Genomic DNA, 9,746 nt, shown 5'->3' with positions numbered 1-9,746 from the left:
ATTTACACGAGCACTTCAATTTATAGAGAAAAATATACGCCTTGATGATTTCTACTGGATTTATTTTTCAGTAAAAACAACGAATTTCTGGTAATCAAAAGCACAACTATACCGAACATTTTAAACATAACATTCACACATTAGCACATACACGTGAAAATAACATTAAATAAAAATGTTTTAACTATATGATGCGACATTTTATTATCGTGGTATCATCGAAAAATGGTCAAAATGGTCACCTCGATTTTCAAAAAAAAAAAAAATACAAAATGTTCACCTGCCCGTAAACACACCCTGTGCAAAATTTCAGCTCAAATGGGGTCGTAGGCCCACCCGTGGGCAATTGAAGGTTGGCCTTTTTGAAATTCGAAAAATTACCTAAAGGGGTGACTCATTGTTCTGTGATGACACAAGCATTTACGTAGAAGGAAAAAGTCTTCGTGTCATATGTAGTCGATTGCAGAAAAGTTTGGATATTTTTTCTTCCTACTTGCAAAAGTGGAAAATCTCTCCCAATGCTTCCAATTTTTCCGCATAAGACTTGGGCTTCTTTCCTCAAACCAAACAATAATCACGTTGTCAAGATGAATGGGGTTATTTTAAGTTGGTCTGTCAAGTCACTTGAAGTCACAGTAAAGTACATAGGACTAATTTACGATAAAATCCGACGTCAAAGTTACTTATCAAATTGGCCGAAGAGGTGAATGCCGTTTACTGGCCCAAACATTAAAAGATTGGAATCGTCTTATTCAGTATTTAACTGAAAAGATGTATAAATTTTTTACATATGATACGAAGAGCGCCAACCCGTTCAAGGTCGTATTGAAAGGCCTCACCAACGATCAAACCGTTGATGAGATCAAAATTACTTTGACAGAATTACTTGGTATAGCCCCTACCCAAGTAATTCTGATGAAACAAAAATCACGAGGCGAAAACAGTCAGCGAACTGGAATTTCCCTTGTAAACTATTTAATTCATTTTAACCGCAGTGAGGTTAATAACTTAAAATTTTTTGAAAAAGCACATGCTTCATATAACGTGCGTGTAAAATGAGAAGCTTATAGTATGTTTGGCGGAGGTGAAAAGCATATCACCCAATGCCGTGTTTGCCAACGTTATGGCCATGGTTCAAAGTTCTGTAACATGGACCAAAAATGCCTGATTTGTGGAGACTCTTCTCACAAAAAGGACACATGTCCTGTGAAAGAGAGTAAACATTTTCGCTGTGCGAATTGTAACGGCAACCATACGTCGAATTTTTATCAATGCCCAGCCCGTTTAGCAATTGTTAAGGCAAGACAAGGTAAACAAAATTCAAAACAAAATTCTCCAAGCGTACCAGTGCCGCATAGTTTACCTACTCCTTTGCATACCCGTTTAACTTATGCACAGGTTACAGGTAGTTCGAACATTATACCGCCTAGTGTTGGTAGTTCGAAAATGACCGTTAATATGGGTAAGCAAAACACGCTAGAAAATAATTGTACACCTATTACTCCAGCTAATATTGCTGCCGAAAATATTTTTTCTAATGTCAACTGCCTGGGGCCTATTACGGCAGGTAAACTTTTTTTTTGCAACAGGCAATGTTCGATCTTATGAACGCCATGTTGCAGGCAAAATCAATGTTTGAAGCCATTCAAATAGGCAAAAAATTTTTCTATTAATATTGTTTCTAATTTAAAACTTAGCAAGGATTTTAAATAAAACAATTAAAATATTAAATTGGAATGCTCGCTCATTGAAGGCCAATGAGAATGAGCTTTTTGACGTTGACTAACGTCTATATCGAAGTTAGGCCACTGAATTTGAAAATCTAGTAATTCAACCAGGGAAAACCAGAGAAAAGTGGTCAGGTTTTGAGCGCTTATTTTTTTTTTTCCTCATCTATAGTTTATTTGACACGGCACAAATACAATTCAATGTTTAACGGCGCCAATTATATCTGGTAGCTTACTTTCTAAAGTATCTTAATAACTAAAAGCAAATTTTTTATCCTCGCTGCCGACTACGAGCTGAAACTAAATCTAACTTAAGCTAGAATGTTTTGCATGAAAAGCACTGAATAGTTGTTTGATGGTTTTCCATCGCCATAGGTAAGCAGCATATTGAATATGTTCCGCTGCTGGGCCAAGATATTACGGACTGGCATATTGGGTTGTCTCCCTCGGGGCCTGAGAGTATCGTGCGGGTCTACTTGCTGTTTCCGGATCCGGGGTCTTAACGTGTTCTTGTCGTTTGGTTGGATGTAGGCGGAAGGGGATAGGACTAAACTGGGGCGTAGATGGATTTCAGGAAAACGTATATAAGGGACATGTAGGATAGGTCACGGCTCGCCAAGACATCACGAACAGGAACAGCCGGCTGCCTACCTTCGGCCTGCAGGGAAGCTATTAATCTAGACCTGGCGTCACGGTGTACAGGGCATGACCAAACAACGTGCTCTATGTCGTGATAACCTTCACCACAGGCACAGATACCACTCTCCCCGAGCCCAACACGACGGAGATGCGCGTCAAATCTATAGTGATTGGACATAAGCCGGGACATCACGCAAATGAAATCCCGACCTACATCCAACCCCTTGAACCACGGGTTCGTCGATACCTTGGGGATTATGGAAGGTGGTTACCTTCCCAGTTCCCCCTTGGTCCAAGAATTTTGCCAACTGATGATCGTATTCTGACGTACAAATGCGAAAAATTCATTAAAGGCAATTGGTCTTTCATAAATATCACCGTTTGTTGCGCCCACCTTAGCCAAAAAGTCCGCTTTCTCATTACCCGGTATCGAGCAGTGAGAAGGGACCCACGCTAAGGTAATCTGAGTAGATTTTTCGGATAAAGCACTCAGATGTTCCCGTATTTTCCCCAGGAAATACGGAGAGTGCTTAACATCTTTCATCGACCGGAGAGCCTCAATGGAACTGAGACTGTCCGTAAAGATGAAATAATGGTCCGTGGGCATTTTTTCGATAATCCCTAGGGTGTACTGAATTGCAGCTAATTCTGCGACGTAAACAGAAGCAGGATTATCGAGCTTATGGGAGACGGTTAAATTGTTATTGAAGATACCGAAGCCAGTGGGCCCATCAAGAAGTGATCCGTCAGTGTAATACATATTGTCGCAGTTGATGTTTCGATATTTATTGGAAAAAATTTTGGGGATCTGCTGCACGCGTAAATGATCCGGGATTCCACGAGTTTCTTCTATCATGGATGTATCGAAAAACACAGTAGAATCAGAAGTATTTGATAAGTCGACACGATTTGGAATATTCGAAGAAGGGTTAATATTTTGGGACATGTGATTGAAATACAATGTCATCAAACGGGTTTGAGAATTAAGTTCGATTAACCTTTCAAAATTTTCAATCACGGGACGGTTCAAGACCTCACATTTGATAAGAATACGAGAAGACAGGCTCCAGAAGCGGTTTTTCAATGGTAGTACTCCAGCTAAGACCTCCAAACTCATCGTATGGGTCGACTGCATGCAACCTAAGGCGATACGCAAACAACGATATTGTATTCGCTCCAGTTTGATCAAATGTGTGTTTGCTGCGGAGCGGAAGCAGAAACACCCGTATTCAATAACAGACAATATCGTTGTTTGGTAAAGCCTTATAAGGTCTCCTGGGTGGGCTCCCCACCATTGTCCGGTTATTGTACGAAGAAAATTCACCCTTTGTTGACATTTTTTCATCAGATACCTCACGTGACAACCCCAGGTGCCTTTAGAGTCGAACCAGACACCAAGATATTTGTGTACCAAAACCTGAGAAATCGTTTTACCCATTAATTGTGTTTGAAGCTGAGCAGGTTCATGCTTCCTAGAAAAAACTACTATCTCAGTCTTCTCCGGAGAGAATTCGATACCTAGCTGTAAAGCCCAAGCAGACAAATTGTCCAAGGTATCTTGCAATGGTCCTTGCAAATCGGCAGCTTTGGCTCCTGTAACAGAGATTACACTGTCGTCTGCAAGTTGTCTTATCGTGCATGAGTTTGCCAGACATTCGTCGATGTCATTTACATAAAAGTTGTAAAGAAGGGGGCTTAAACATGAGCCCTGGGGAAGACCCATGTAGCTAATGCGAAAAGTTGCCAAATCGCCGTGCGTAAAATGCATGTGCTTTTCGGACAACAAATTGTGCAAAAAATTGTTCAAAATTGGAGAAAATCCTTGTCGGTGAAGTTTACCCGAAAGAATGCAATAGAAACGGAATCAAAAGCCCCCTTAATGTCCAAGAACGCAGACGCCATTTGTTCTTTGCGAGCATACGCCAGCTGAATATCTGTTGAAAGCAACGCAAGACAATCATTCGTCCCTTTGGCACGGCGGAAGCCAAATTGAGTATCTGATAGTAGACCATTTGATTCGACCCAATGGTCTAAACGACGGAGTATCATTTTTTCCATCAATTTCCGGATACAGGATAGCATTGCAATCGGCCTATAAGAGTTGTGATCAGAAGCTGGTTTCCCTGGTTTTTGGATGGCGATCACCTTCACTTGCCTCCAATCCTGCGGTACAATATTTTGCTCCAGGAACTTATTGAACAAGTTCAACAAGCGCCTCTTGGCATTGCCGGGTAGATTCTTCAACAAGTTGAATTTGATTCTATCTAACCCAGGCGCGTTATTGTTACAGGACAGGAGGGCAACTGAAAATTCTGCCATCGTAAAAGGTGATTCAATCGCGTCGTGGCCCGGAGACGCATCGCGAACAATGTTTTGCTCAGGAACAGAGTCCGGACATACTTTCCTGGCAAAATCAAATATCCACCTACTTGAAGACTCCACGCTTTCGTTGACCGTTACGCGATTCCGCATTCTTCGGGCTGTGTTCCAAAGAGTGCTCATTGATGTCTCCCTCGACGTCTCGTTTACGAACCGACGCCAATATCCGCGTTTTTTGCCTTAGTCAAGCTTTTAAACTTGGTATCAAGCTCCGAATAACGTTTAAAGTCGTCTGTATCCCGGAAGGTCAGATACGCGTCGGATCTTTGCGTGTAGACATCGGAGCACTCTTGGTCTCACCACGGAGTGGGAGGCCGTTCTTTGATCGTTACGCCGGGATATTTCTTCGTTTGGGCTTGCAACGCGGCGTCGAGAATCAAGCCCGCGAGGAGGTTGTATTCTTCAAGTGGTGGATGATGTTGAATCGACTCGACCGCTTTTGAAATCATTTCCTCGTATAACTTCCAATCGACATTCCGTGTGAGGTCATACGGAATGTCAATTGGTCGCATGCGAGTTGACCCGTTATTAATTGAAATAAGAATAGGCAAATGGTCGCTACCGTGAGGATCAAGGATTACCTTCCATGTGCAATCCAACCGTAGCGACGTCGAACATAAGGATAGATCCAAAGCGCTTGGGCGCGCTGGAGGTTTCGGGATACGTGTCATTTCACCGTTGTTTAAAATAGTCATGTCGAAGTCATCGCAAAGGTTATAGATTAAAGAGGAGCGGTTATCATTGTATGGGGAACCCCAAGCCACGCCATGAGAGTTGAAGTCTCCCAAAATCAAACGTGGCGAGGGAAGAAGTTCTATTAAATCAAAGAGCAGCCGTTGCCCAACCTGTGCTCTGGGAGGAATATATATTGAGGCAATAAAAAGCTCTTTACCTGGTATTGTCATTTGACATGCGACAACTTCGATGCCTGGAATCGAGGGGAGGTTAATACGATAGAAATAATAGCACTTTTTAATCCCTAAAAGTACTCCATATGGGGTGTCTCGATCAAGGCGAATAATATTAAAATCATGGAAGTTGAGATCAATATTTGAAGTAAGCCAAGTTTCACAAAGGGAAAATGCGTCGCATTTGTTTTTATTTATCAAAACTTTAAACGAATCAATTTTTGGTAAAATACTTCTACAATTCCACTGTAAGACAGAGATAGAATCCTTCATATACGCAGTTGAATTAGGCATCGAAGGATACAATCGCTGCAAGGAGGGGCCATTGGGCAGTCAACTGCTTCAAAAATGATCTAACTGTTGGGAGGAATGCTGTAAGAAAAATTTTAATTGGATCGGGTACATTGAAATTTTCAAAAATCCAGTCCACAATGTCAGAAAATTTCACTAATCCAGAGTTTGTTTCATCAACTGGATGTGCAAAAGGAACAACTGGGGTTTTAGATGTTCCTGGCAGTGCTGGGAACTCCTTCTGGGACTTTAAATTTGCAAGCCCAGGAGGAGTTTGCTTCGGTTTTTCCGCAGCACTGTTTGGTTTCTTCGTACTTTTCATTACACTTTGGGAAATCTTAGGACCTTTACGGGGAAGTTTAGGAGAAGAAACATTTTTCCTCTTCCTAGACTCCCCAAGATTGGCATAAGATGTTCCCGCTGATGAATCGTCAGAATCGGTTTCATCAGAGGGCAACAGATCAAAGGGGTTCGATGTTATGGTAGAAGTGGTCACGGTCTTCTTCAGCATCTCAGCGTAAGAACGCTTTGAACGCTCCTTAAGTGACCGCTTGATTTTATCTCTGCGCTGCATGTACACCGGGTATGTGGAGAGCTCATGCTGGTTTTCCCCACAGTGAATACATTTTTCAGCATTAACACTGCAAGAATCTTCCGCATGAGTCTCCCCACACTTGCTACATCATGCCTTATTGCAGCAGTAGGCGGCTGTGTGGCCTAACTGCTTGCAATTGGTGCAATTCATAACACGGGGTACATACAATCGCACAGGCAGACGAACCCGGTCGATCGAGACGTGGCTAGGGAGTGCAGATCCGGCAAACGTAACGCGAAACGAGTCTGACGGAGTGTAAACTTTTTTTACCGCCGACGAGAGACATGGACCGCAATTGCTTACAATCCAAAATCTTCGCCTGTGTTTCGGTATTTTTGAAGCAACCGGTTGCGCTTTTTAGGATACACTCGACAGACAGACTCGAATCGGTTATGACACCGTCGATCTCCACGTCTCGTGCGGGTATGTAGACGCGATACTCGCGTGTGAAGAGCTCAGAGCAAGCGATAGCATTGGCCTTTGCCAGATCACTGACCACGACACGGAGCTTGTTAGGTCGGACCTTGGAAATTTCGGTCACGGCCTTGTACCCCTTCGTCAGGTCTTTAGCAATTTGCAGTATGTTTAAACGCTTTGAATTCACTCCTGCCTTTGGACGAAAATAAACAGTATAGCTGCCCTGTTGAGATCCGTCCGGTAAAGCCTGGGGCGACCAATACAGCCAAAGTTGTGAGTCGGGTACAGAACGTATCGACACAACTCACAATCTAGTTGGCCTTTAGCGCGAATAATACACTCTTTTGTTTGGCTATTCGTACACACGGACCGGATTGTAATAGAACGACCACTTTGCACGTCCGTTTCTGTCGAGTGTTCGACGCGGAATGAGCGCTTATTTTGCAGTCATCTATAATCAGGTTTTCGAGGTTTTGGCATCAATCGATCAGAAATTCTTTTACGGTTAAATTTTTGTAACAAAAACAAACTATTGTTTGAGATACACTATTGAAAAATTGGTAATTAATATCGATTGTCTAAATCATACCGCGCAGCCAATCACTACCTCTCTTCCCAAGCACAGTCGACACTAACGGATACAACCGATCTGACTTTGTTGTTATTGTTGTTGTCACTTTCTGTTTCCGATGTTTATGCTGCTGCTAGCGGAAAAAACCTTGCAAATATGCATCTTTTTGTTGGTGTTAATTTTACGACAGCGGCCGGCGCCCCATCATTCTGATTCCAAAACCGCACCAGTGACATGCGGACGCTAGGTGATAGCAGCTGAAAGGAGGAAATACAAAATAGTACCGGTCATCTCATGCCGGTTTCACCCGTTATGCTGGTGGCTTTAGTAGTAAATGGCTACTGCAAAACACTTAAATGGCTGGAATTCTCGACGGACTAACCAGGAAACTATAATCGGCAACTGGCACCTTTTGGTGCCTCGAAATTTTGGTACAGAAGCGGCTAATTGAATTTTCTGTTTTACCAAATGCTGCTGCTAGCGGAAAAAACCTTGCAAAAATGCATGTTTGTGTTGGTGTTAATATTACGACAGCGGCCGGCGCAGCTTTCAAGAAACATTTGTCTCTACCATTCCATCATCTATGTAGCCCCTCCTTCTTTCTAATTATCTGACGAAGCCTTGGTATAAAACGTATCGTTCGAACATTTCACCCCATCAGTTTCATTATTAAACCGTACCGGATACATACGGACGCTCGGTGTTAGCAGCTAAAAGGAGGAAAAACAAAATAGTACCGGTCATCTTGTGCCGGTTTGACCCTTGATGCTGGTGGCTACTGCAAAATACTAAAATGGCTGGAATTCTGGACGGAAACCAGTAAACAAGAAATCGGCAACTGGCACCTTTTGGTGCCTCGCAGTTTTATAATAGAAGCGGTTAGTTGAATTTTCTGTTTTACAAAATGCTGCTGCTAGCGGAAAAAAACCTTGCAAAAATGCATGTTTATGTTGATGTTAATTTCACGACAGCGCTAGGTGTTAGCAGCTGAAAGCAGGAAAGACAAAATAGTACCGGTCATCTCGTGCCGGTTTCACCCGTTATGCTGATGGCTTTAGTAGTAAATGGCTACTGCAAAACACTTAGATGGCTGGAATTCTGGACGGACTAACCAAAAAACAACAATATAATCGGCATCTGGCACCTTTTGGTGCCTCGAAATTTTGGTACAGAAGCGGCTAATTGAATTTTCTGTTTTACCAAATGCTGCTGCTAGCGGAAAAAACCTTGCAAATATGCATGTTTGTGTTGGTGTTAATATTACGACAGCGGCCGGCGCAGCTTTCAAGAAACATTTGTCTCTACCATTCCATCATCTATGTAGCCCCTCCTTCTTTCTAATTATCTGACGAAGCCTTGGTATAAAACGTATTGTTCTAACATTTCACCCCATCAGTTTCATTATTAAACCGTACCGGATACATACGGACGCTCGGTGTTAGCAGCTAAAAGGAGGAAAAACAAAATAGTACCGGTCATCTCGTGCCGGTTTCACCCGTGATGCTGGTGGCTGTTAGTAAAAAATAGCTACTGCAAAGTACTAAAATGGCTGGAATTCTGGACGGACTACCAGTAAACGAGAATAATCGGCAACTGGTACCTTTTGGTGCCTCGCAGTTTTATAACAGAAGCGGTTAGTTGAATTTTCTGTTTTACAAAATGCTGCTGCTAGCGGAAAAAACCTTGCAAAAATGCATGTTTGTGTTGATGTTAATTTCACAACAGCGCTAGGTGTTAGCAGCTGAAAGGAGGAAAGACAAAATAGTACCGGTCATCTCGTGCCGGTTTCACCCGTTATGCTGGTGGCTGTTAGTAATAAATGGCTACTGCAAAATACTAAAATGGCTGGAATTCTGGACGGATTAACCAGTAAACGAGAATAATCGGCAACTGGTACCTTTTGGTGCCTCGAAATTTTGTTACAGAAGTTTTGTAAAATAAGCGTTGCATTTCCCTCTACTATTTGCTTCAATGGAATTTTTTTTTTTTATAAGAATACGGTAGTCAACGTCATGCGGTCGTGTCTTGAATACCACCCTCCTACTTTTTAATCTTTTAACGGTAAATAATGTGCATATTGCAATTATTACTGAAACATTTTTGAAACCTAACATAAAATTAAAATATGATCTCAATTACCTGGTTCATAGATATGATAGGATTGAGGGTTCCGGCGGTGGAGTTGCAATTGTTATTCATCGCCAAATCAAACATCGTGC

This window comes from Wyeomyia smithii, chromosome 2 (genome assembly GCF_029784165.1).
Source record: "Wyeomyia smithii strain HCP4-BCI-WySm-NY-G18 chromosome 2, ASM2978416v1, whole genome shotgun sequence".
Taxonomy (NCBI): Eukaryota; Metazoa; Arthropoda; class Insecta; order Diptera; family Culicidae; genus Wyeomyia; species Wyeomyia smithii.
The sequence above is the reverse complement of the archived record's forward strand: the minus strand, read 5'-3'. Positions refer to the sequence as shown.